Source organism: Budorcas taxicolor, chromosome 8, assembly GCF_023091745.1.
Source record: "Budorcas taxicolor isolate Tak-1 chromosome 8, Takin1.1, whole genome shotgun sequence".
In the NCBI taxonomy this organism is placed as follows: Eukaryota; Metazoa; Chordata; class Mammalia; order Artiodactyla; family Bovidae; genus Budorcas; species Budorcas taxicolor.
This window is the reverse complement of record NC_068917.1, coordinates 73,649,719-73,659,345: the sequence shown is the minus strand read 5'-3', so window position 1 is coordinate 73,659,345 and position 9,627 is coordinate 73,649,719.

The following is a 9,627-nucleotide window of genomic DNA, read 5'->3' as shown; positions in this document are numbered from 1 at the left end:
CCATTGCCTGCAGCGTCTTGGTCCCGTCCTGCTGCTCTGCTCATCTAGCAAATCTCCAGTATTCCAAAACCCATGTTCCCCAGGACTGCAGAGGTGACTGGAAAAAATTCACGGCTGGGAAGTTTTGTCATTCCAAAGGCATGGTTTCAATTCTCAGATGAACCCTCAAGTCTGCTCAGATACCCTGTTACCTGCCCAGATCAGCTCTCTGTCCCTAGTCACTATAGTAATGTGTCCAACACTGTCCTTAAACTCTCTCCCTAATAGTATCTTCACTCTAGCTATGTGTCTCGCCTCTTATTTCACAAAGAAAATAGGCATGAGAGCTCTCGCAGCATCCCAAATGAGTCCGTGTCTATACCAACCCTTCCTTCTCTAGACCTTTCTTCTGAGGTGAATTCCTCCACCTTTCTCTGCTTTAGAGCCTATCCTGCAACATTAATTCTATTTTTTTTTTTCAGGATTTTCTCTCTCATTCCTCTCAGATTTTAGGTTATAAATGCACCTGAGCTTTTTCTTCCTTAAAAAAAAAGTCGCTATGACTCAAGAGCCCTCTTCTAATTGATGGTCTTCACAGCCCAACTGTGCAATAAACACTCCTCACTTTCCATTTTGAAATCTTAAAGTTATATACAAGCATAGCTTTTGAAGTCAAATAGTGCTATGTCTTCACAATTTTTCTATAATCCTCACTTTTCTAAATAGTCCATTTACATTCTATTTTAACTTTTTATATTTTGACATTATCTTTTCTCTTCCTATGACAGTCAGTAAGGATTCATTTCTTGCTCCAACCCCTCACCATCTCCCACCAGATATATAACATCCCTTTTCCCTCCCTCTATCCTCCTCATATAGTTATATCATGCTTAGTGATGAAATTATTATTCAACAGTTACATTCAGTTCATTTCAGTTCAGTTCAGTCGCTCAGTTGTGTCCGACTCTTTGCGACCCCATGAATCGCAGTTATATTAACATATTTATATAGTTGGGCTTCCCAGATGGTACAGTGGTAAAGAGTCCACCTGTCAATGCAGGAGACGTAAGAGTTGAGGGTTCAATTCCTGGGTTGGGAAGATCCCCTGGAGTAGGAAATGGCAACCCACTCCACTATTTTTGCCTGGAAAATCCCACGGACAGAGGAGCCTGGCAGGCTACAGTCCATGTACTATGATAAGGTTTTCCCTTTTACATGTTTTATTTTGCATAAATGCTTCTTTTTCCAGTCTAACTTTCTAGTATCTATCTTTAATTCAGCCCACGTTTTCCAAAAGAATAGTAAAACTCTCAACACAGTGAAACACACCAAGAAATCTACCACTTATTACATTTCTCTCCTACAGCCTCCCATCATCACTTTCATATGGAAGGATTACTCTAGGCTGTTCTCCACTATTGCCTTGAGCTTCGCTTTACAGTCAGCTTTTAAATTTCCTTTACTTTCATCGGTTTTATTGTCTGTGATTCCTAGATTCCAAGTCTTCCTGTTTTTTTGGTTTACATCCTCATTTGGTAGAGCACTTCCCACAGCTGCTTTCTCAAAACAGGGTGCAAGGAAGGCACATTTTTTGAGATTTGCCTTCGAGTCTTGACTGATCGTTTTGTTAGAACCAGGATTATAGGCGGGAAATCATGATTCCCTCAGAACAATGAAGGCACTGCTGTATCATCATCAGACAGTTGAGAATTTTTTCACCATTCTGATTTCTGGTCCTTTGTATACAATCTGCTTTGTTCCTCTCTGGCAGGGTCCTTATATTTCGAAATAATGTGCCCTGCATGAGACCTTTCTTTCATCCTATTATGCTAAACACTCACTGAGTCTTTTTGGACTGGAAATCCAAGTCTTTAAATGCTTTGAAAATTTTGTTCTCATTTCTTCGATAATTAACCCCTCGATTTTCTTTTTTCTTTTTTTTCTTTCTCCCTCTTGAGCTCCTAATCATCAAATGTTTGACCTTCTGGACTTGCCTCAAATTTTGGTGATTCTTGGCTTCTTTTCATACCTAATGGTGAGAAATGAAGCATTTATTAGAGGTTTCTCATGTGTGGGCAGGACTAATTGCCTGGTGAGCTTCACCAGAGCTTCAGGGAGGGTCCATCTGTTCTGTTCAGTCTGTCTGAAACAGGACAGTTTTCCCAGAATACAGCCTCCACTCTCCTCACCTGGCCACCTGCATCGAGTGGATACAGCAGCAGAAGGCGATAAGGGAATCTCAGTGTTCAGGCTGCAAATCTTCCCTTGTGTTTTTAGCACATTACATGAATGTCAGACCAAGTCTACAATCTTGATGGGAGCATTGCTGGTGAGAAGCAGGGAGAGAGGCACTTGCCTGGATACCTGAAGAGAGAATATGAGTATCCAAGCATTCTTTTCTAAAACAAAAATACTTTTTATTTATTTTTGGCTGCCTCAGGTCTCTTTTGCTGCACACAGGCTCTCTGGCGTGCAATTTCAGTGGGCTCAGTGCGTGGGCTTAGTTGCCCTGAGGCATCTGGGATCTTACGGCTTCCCAGGTGGTGCAAGTGGTAAAGAATCTGCCTGCCAATGCAGGAGATGTAAGAGATGCTGGTTCAGATCCCTGGGTCAGGAAGATTCCTGGGTCAGGAAGATTCCCTGGGGGAGGGCACGGCAACCCACTCCAGTATTCTTGCCTGGAGAATCCCATGGACAGAAGAGCCTGGAGGGCTACTGAACATGACTGAAGCAACTTAGCACATGTGCACACACATATGGGATCTTAGATCTTTGACAAGGGATCAAACCCACATCCTCTGCATTGCAAGTTGGATTCTTAACCACTGGACCACCAGGGAAGTCCCCCTAAGTGTTCTTTGGGCAGACTTTCCACTGACCCTCCTACTTTTTGCCCCTTCCTAGTCTCTCTGCTTTCAGTTCAGTTCAGTTCAGTTCAGTCGCTCAGTCGTGTCTGACTTTTTGCAATCCCATGAACTGCAGCACACCAGGCCTCCCTGTCCATCACCAACTCCCGAGTTCACCCAAACTCATGTGCATCGAGTAGGTGATGCCATCCACCCATCTCATCCTCTGTCGTCCCCTTCTCCTCCTGCCCCCAATCCCTCCCAGCATCAGAGTCTTTTCCAATGAGTCAGCTCTTCTCATGAGGTGGCCAAAGTACTGGAGTTTCAGCTTTAGCATCATTCCTTCCAAAGAACACCCAGGACTGATCTCCTTTAGAATGGACTGGTTGGATCTCCTTGCAGTCCAAGGGACTCTCAAGAGTCTTCTCCAACACCAAAGTTCAAAAGCATCAATTCTTCGGCACTCAGCTTTCTTCACAGTCCAACTCTCACATCCATACATGAGGTATTGAAATTCCAATGCTTCTGATTCCTAAGGCTTCCAAGGTTTGTGTTCCTTGATTTTTGTGGCCCACCTCACTTCCACAGACTGTTAGGTGTTAGCTGTCTCTGACGGAGAAGGAAAGGGGGAAGGGGAAAAGGGAAAGAGGGAAATGGGCAGGAGGGAAGAAGAGAAGGGAGGAGGAAGAAAAGAAGGAAAGGAAGGAGGGAGGGACAAAAGATGAACAGGAGCAGGGAGGGGAGAGGGAAAGAGGGAGGTAGCATTTATTGAGCATCTATTATGCACCAGACCTTCTCTGTGCTGAACCCTTTACATAAAGAAACATTTTAATCCCAACAACAGTCCTCTTAGGTGAGTGTGCTGTGCTCAGTCACTTCAGTCATGTTCAACTCTTTGCGACCCCATGGACTGTAACCCACCAGGCTCCTTTGTCCATGGATTTCTCCAGACAAGAAAACTGGAGTGGGTTGCCATCCCTTCTCCAGGGAATCTTCCAGACCCAGGGATCAAAACCACATCTCTTGTGTCTCCTGCATTGAAGGCAGATTCTTTTATCTATTGAGCCACCTGGGAAGCCCTTAGGTGGGTACTGGTATCATTATTCACATCATGCCGTTGAGGAAACACTGTTCAGAGATATTGGTTAACTTGCCCAAGGTCACACAATTAGAAAATTGCCTACATTCAGACTCAGGGCTCTGTGACCCCCCAGACCCACGCTCCTTTCCCTACCTCATGCTAAGAACAACTTGTGACCCTGGAGTCAACAGGCTACCTCTTAAGTCACCTAGTGTAGGCACCTTGCAGGCTCTCGATCCATCCTCTGGTCCTCTCAAGCCTTACAGGCCTTTGAGGGCAATGGGTAGAGCCTTTTCTAGCCTCCCTGGAAGGGGACCAAGGTGCTGTGTTCTCAGCTGCTTGAGCTGAGATCTGAAGCCCAGACCCAGCCACTGACGTCACTCGGTGTGCTCTCCACTTCCACCGGGCCGTTTATGCTGGCACAGCCCGAAAGCAAGGTTGGCGGGAAGGGGATCAGCCCAAACAGGATTAATAAGAGGCAGCTGGTCTTTAAAAGCCTTCCTGACAATGTAAAGAAACTAAGTCAGATGTTTTTGGAAAGCACTTTTGAATGAATGTGTCCAACTCCTGGCCTTTTTCTAGTGGCCCTCTCCACTTCCTCCCCACACACTTGAATCGAGGTTTCTGTTGCTTTTTTTCAGTGGCCTGATTGGCTGAGGTCAGGCCCACGGGAGTTAGTGTCCCAGGGTGAACCATTTGAGCAGATCCTTAAGCTTGGCTCACCCACTAAGTACCCTCAGCACCTCCCTTGCCACACCCTAGTTCTGGCCCTTCTGGACAGAATTGGTGAAACAGTTGGGTGGGTAAAGAGGAAGTGGACACAGGAGGTGGGCAGGGATTAGCCCCTTTGTGGATTAACCTAAAAGCCACACTGGATACCACAGCAGAGGCCTGCATTACTAAGTAATCTTTGAGGACTAGAAAAACCCAAGGTAACTGTATTCATACCAGGTGTCTACTACACACTAGTCTTTCAGGGTTTTCATTCCCTTGCTTCACCAAGCTGTGGCCAGGCTCTCTTCCCTTACAGCTAATCCAGATCTTTCCATCCACAAGGGAGAGGTCCTACATGTCTCCTCTGTGAAGCCTTCCTGAGCAAGTCCTCCCATACAGAGTGGTCCGTCCATCCAGGCCATTCTCCATCATATGATTTATGTTGAGGATAATCTGCCATTTACATTAGTTTATGAATCTGAGGGAAGGGATTCGGTGCCAAAGGAAATTCTCACCCATAAAGAGCTAGCGTGTTCTCTCCCTTCTGACAATGAGATCTTTGTAACTCATCCCGTTTCCCTCTTTGCTGACGGAGAAGCTCCAAGCACAAATTTGATTTCTTTCAGTTGAGGGCTTAAGGAAAGGTCTCCTCTCTAGAAGGAAAAGACCTTTCAGCTGCAACCCAAGCTAATGAATAAGAATTAGCCAGATGCAGATTGGAGGGAACATCCTCAATCCGGAAACCGCAGCCTGTGCTAAGGTTCTGCGATAGAAAAGAACTGAATGTCCAGTGAGGCTGGATCATGCTAAGTGAAGAAGACCATGTTACTAATAAACTGTGTCATGAGTTTTAGACCCTCAGAGACCGCTGAGCCAGCTCAAATCTTGGGTTCCAGATTTGAGCTCAAGTGCACCAGGAAGCACTTGAGTTTTATGGGGAGGTTGTGTCCTAAACCAACTTACCTTTTAAGATCATTTCTCTAGAGCCCTCTGGAGAGCACATTGGAGAGAGACAAAAGCAGAAACCGGGTAATCAATTAAGAAGCTATTGCAGATTGCCAGTTAAAAGATGATGCTGGCCCAGCCTGGATGTATTCAGGTATATGAAGGGAATTAGACAGAATCAGGACACATTTTGGAGACAAAATCAAAGAACACTTGAATTGCATCAAGCGCCATAAAGAATGGCTTTGGAGCCAGGCAAAAGTGGAACTGAAAATCTGGCTTTGCCTCTTAACCACTGTGTGACCCGAGGCACACTGCTTAACCTCTCGGAGCCTCAGATCACTCATCTGTGAAGTGGAAGTGATAATACCTACCTCAACAGATGAGAATAATCTTAAGAAAGGTGATGTATTGGAAGTTTCTGGCACATGTTGGACAATCAATCAATTGATGGAGGATGTACTCCTATATAGGGTTTCCCAGGTGGCTCGGTGATAAAGCATCCAACCTGACTATGCAGGAGATGTGGGTTCAATTCCTGGATTGGAAGATCGCCTGGAGAAGGAAAGGGCAAATCACTCCAGTATTCTTGCCTGGGAAATCCCATGGACAGAGGAACCTGGTGGGCTACAGTCCATAGAGTCCCAAAGAGTCAGACATGACTGAGAGACTGAGTATGCAAGCGTACTCCTATAGACAGTCCAGCAGCCAGTCAGGGAGGGGACTGGAGGGCAGCCAACATCTGCCTTGGTGGATGAAACAGGAGCCTCGGCTGAGCCACCCCATTAGCTCAGGAGCACCTTTTCTTATCACCTCCCCCCCCCCCCACCCAGCTCCTTAGCTTGGGAAATGCCACTCTAATAACTTCCACTTCCATATCCTATAGTAAACCAGATTCTGCCCCCAGAAAGAGCACTTGAGGAGAGAGGGACAGAATGACTTAGAGGAGGAAAAGCTTGTGCCTTTGGGAGGCAGGGGCGTCTGCAGCAAATAAACCATTTCCGGTACATTTGGCAGCGTTTTCTCTCCATCCGCCCTCTCCGCCCCCTCATTCTGCTTCCTTTCCATTCTGTTTGCTCCCGGACTCTCTCCTGCTTCTGCTCTTCATCCTTCTCTCTCCTAGTCCCAGGGACCAGCCTGTCACCCAGCTGCGGGGAATCAGAGCTAAGAGGACCCACCTCTGCGTCTCCTGCACACCCCTCTCCTCATCAGTTGGCTCACAACCAAGGTCCATCACGTAGGAGCCTCAGGGGAGAAGACAGTCGCCACGCCCTCTGTCCCTTGGGAACCTCAGAAGGTCAATTTCACCTCCTTTCCCAGCACATCGTCTCCGGCTGCGAGCCCTTGGCTCCAGGAAGCAGCGGCTTCAGTGCACCAGACTAATGCCGTTGCGTAATTCTCAAACCGGCTCCCAGAAGCCTCACAAAGCCATGCTTCCAAAATAACCCCAGTGAGCGAGCCCAAATAATACATGAAATGGTATCGTCCCACGGAGCCCAGAAGACTCACCCAGATGGGAGGGCCGCCGGCAGCCTAGGCGGCCGACATTTGATATCTTCTCACCAAGACAGGATTAGAAAAGGATTAGGATTAAGTGGACAAGGGGCAACTCCAGTGCACGAGGCAAGGTTGTGACTGGGCAGGAAGGAGAGGAGCCCTGTGGAGCAGCTGACAGCCCACACACTCGGGGAGGCCACTCTCGTGACCCATCACTGTGCCCGCATCACTGTCTTTGAGGTTCTCATGAGTCTCGGCTCATCTCATCTGGCTGAAGGCATCAGGGCTCAGAGTTGTTCTCCAGCCGGTATGTGGCCACATAGCGCAGGAACCTGGACTGTCCTCTTTCTCCAAGCCCAGGCTTCGGTCCACCAGCCCCCACTGGCCCTTCCCGAAGTCAGAGGCCAGAGCCACTCTCTTAGGGGAGGCCGGGCTTCAATCTGAGAGACTGGCTCAGCTGGAGAGGTTTGTTAGATCCTTCTGATGCAAAATGTCCATAGCACTGATTTTAAAGTCTCTCAATTCTAGTCCAATCATAATTTAACAGCTGGGATACCAAGGAAAACAAAGAAGAAGCTATGAACAGAGTGGGAGCCCCCTGGGGAGTGGGGACTGGTGGGTTGCAGACAGGTCTCCAATCCAAGGGTCACTGTTCCCCTTGCAAAGCTTGGAGGGGTGGTTTCATTCTCCCCACTTCTCACCCCAGCTCCTACACCTACACCAGGCCCCTGTCTCCTTCCCAACTTCTGCCAAGAGATTTGGGGGTAATTGGTAGGAACTCTCTTGGGGAGCCTCCACCCTTACTAAGCCTGCATTTACTTACATCTTCCCAACTCCACTGCTGACTTTCTTGCCACCGTTCCTGTGGAAAATGTTTGCCCTTTCCCTAATCCAGGCACATCCACCAAAAATGCACTTGTGATTCCTGTTCCTTTCACTTCTCTAGTTTTTTGGGTGTGTTTTTTTTAAACATTTATTTATTTGGCTATACTGGGTCTTGGTTATGGCATGTAGGATCTTGTTCCCTGAGCAAGGATCAAACCTGGGTGCTCTGCATTGGAAACTTGGAGTCAGCCACTGAACCATCAGGGAAGTCCCTCACTTCTCTAGTTTTGAAATCTGCCTGACCCTCCCAGAGTCTAATCTTGCATGTGTTTCATTTAAAACATCATTTACCCACCCCAGCATCCAACCACAAATGAATGGATAGACAAAACATTCCCACTGATTGTTGAAAGCCAAGTGGGTACTTACTGTACACCTCTCTGAGGTGGGTACCCAACAAAGCACTTAGCACCTTGGGTACTCAGTAAGTAGATAGGAAATGAGTTGCTGATCCCTAAGCACTGGCTTTATAGCCCTGATCCTACTAGTCACTTTCCTCTTGTGCAAATCAGAGAGAAAGCAAAAAATAGGCAGGAAGCAAGTAGAAGTGGGGTGCAAGATTTAAGGAAGAAAGAGGGAATGAAGGAAGAAATAAATGAGAGAAGGAGAAGAGGAGAGAGAGAAGAAAAGGAAGAAAGGAAAGAAGGGAAAGAGGAAGGAAGTAGGGAAAAAGAAGGAAAGAAGAAGAAAGAATGAAGGGATGAGGACCTTCCCTGGTGGTCCAGTGGTTAAGACTTCGCCATCCAATGCAAGGGGTGTGGGTCTGATTTGTGGCCAGGGAGCTAAAATCCTACATGCCTCATAGCCCCCCCCCCCCAAAAAAAAAACAGAAATAATAGTGTAATGAATTCAATAAAGAAATTTTAAATGGTCCATAAAAAAAAAAAAAAACCTGAAAAAGAAGGAAGGGAAGGAGAGGGGACAAAGGACAGAAAAGGGAGGAGGAGGAGAAGAAAAAAGGAGAAGGGAGGGGAAAGCAGCAGAGCTGTCTACAGAACTGGCTCCCTGAAGAGAGCGGCTTCAGTCGACCCTAGCAAATCCTTCCAGTGCCATCTTGTGCCTCCTGGGGTAGCTTATTCTGGCAGAGTGATTTATATCTGGGGGTGGGGGAGCAGTCAAATACCTCCCTCCCCTCCCTTAGTCGGCAAGATCTAGGACAGATCATCTTGCAGAAAGAGTAGCGCTTCACAATCATCTTTGCTTATAATTATCCAATTAAATTCAGGCACTCAGCCATCCTTCCAAACAGGGGCTGAGGGCTGTAATCCACTGTGCATTTTGTGAGCTTGCAGCAGCTCAGACCAACAGCTGTACTGTGTTTAGTTTTTTGGGTTTTTTTTAGAGGGGGTGGGGTGAGCTTTTTTTTTTTTTTTTTCTTTCAGAAAAGATAGAAGAGGAAGCTGGGTAGATGCTGGTGAACATTGTCCCTGAGGATATAGAGCATCAGAGGGGAATCACCTTTCTGATGACTCAGAGACAGGAAGTGGTGACCCAGAGGGAGGCATCACACAAAGGGGGAGGAATGCACATGTGTGATGACATCACTTCCTGTTTTTGTGAGTGTGGGGGTACCGGAGTGCAGAAGGGAATGAGAGAGCAGACAATCAAAAGGATTCGAGAGTGAGTCTCCTGCGTGTCTCTGCTCACATCCTCACACGCCCAGCCCCTACTCCTTAGGAC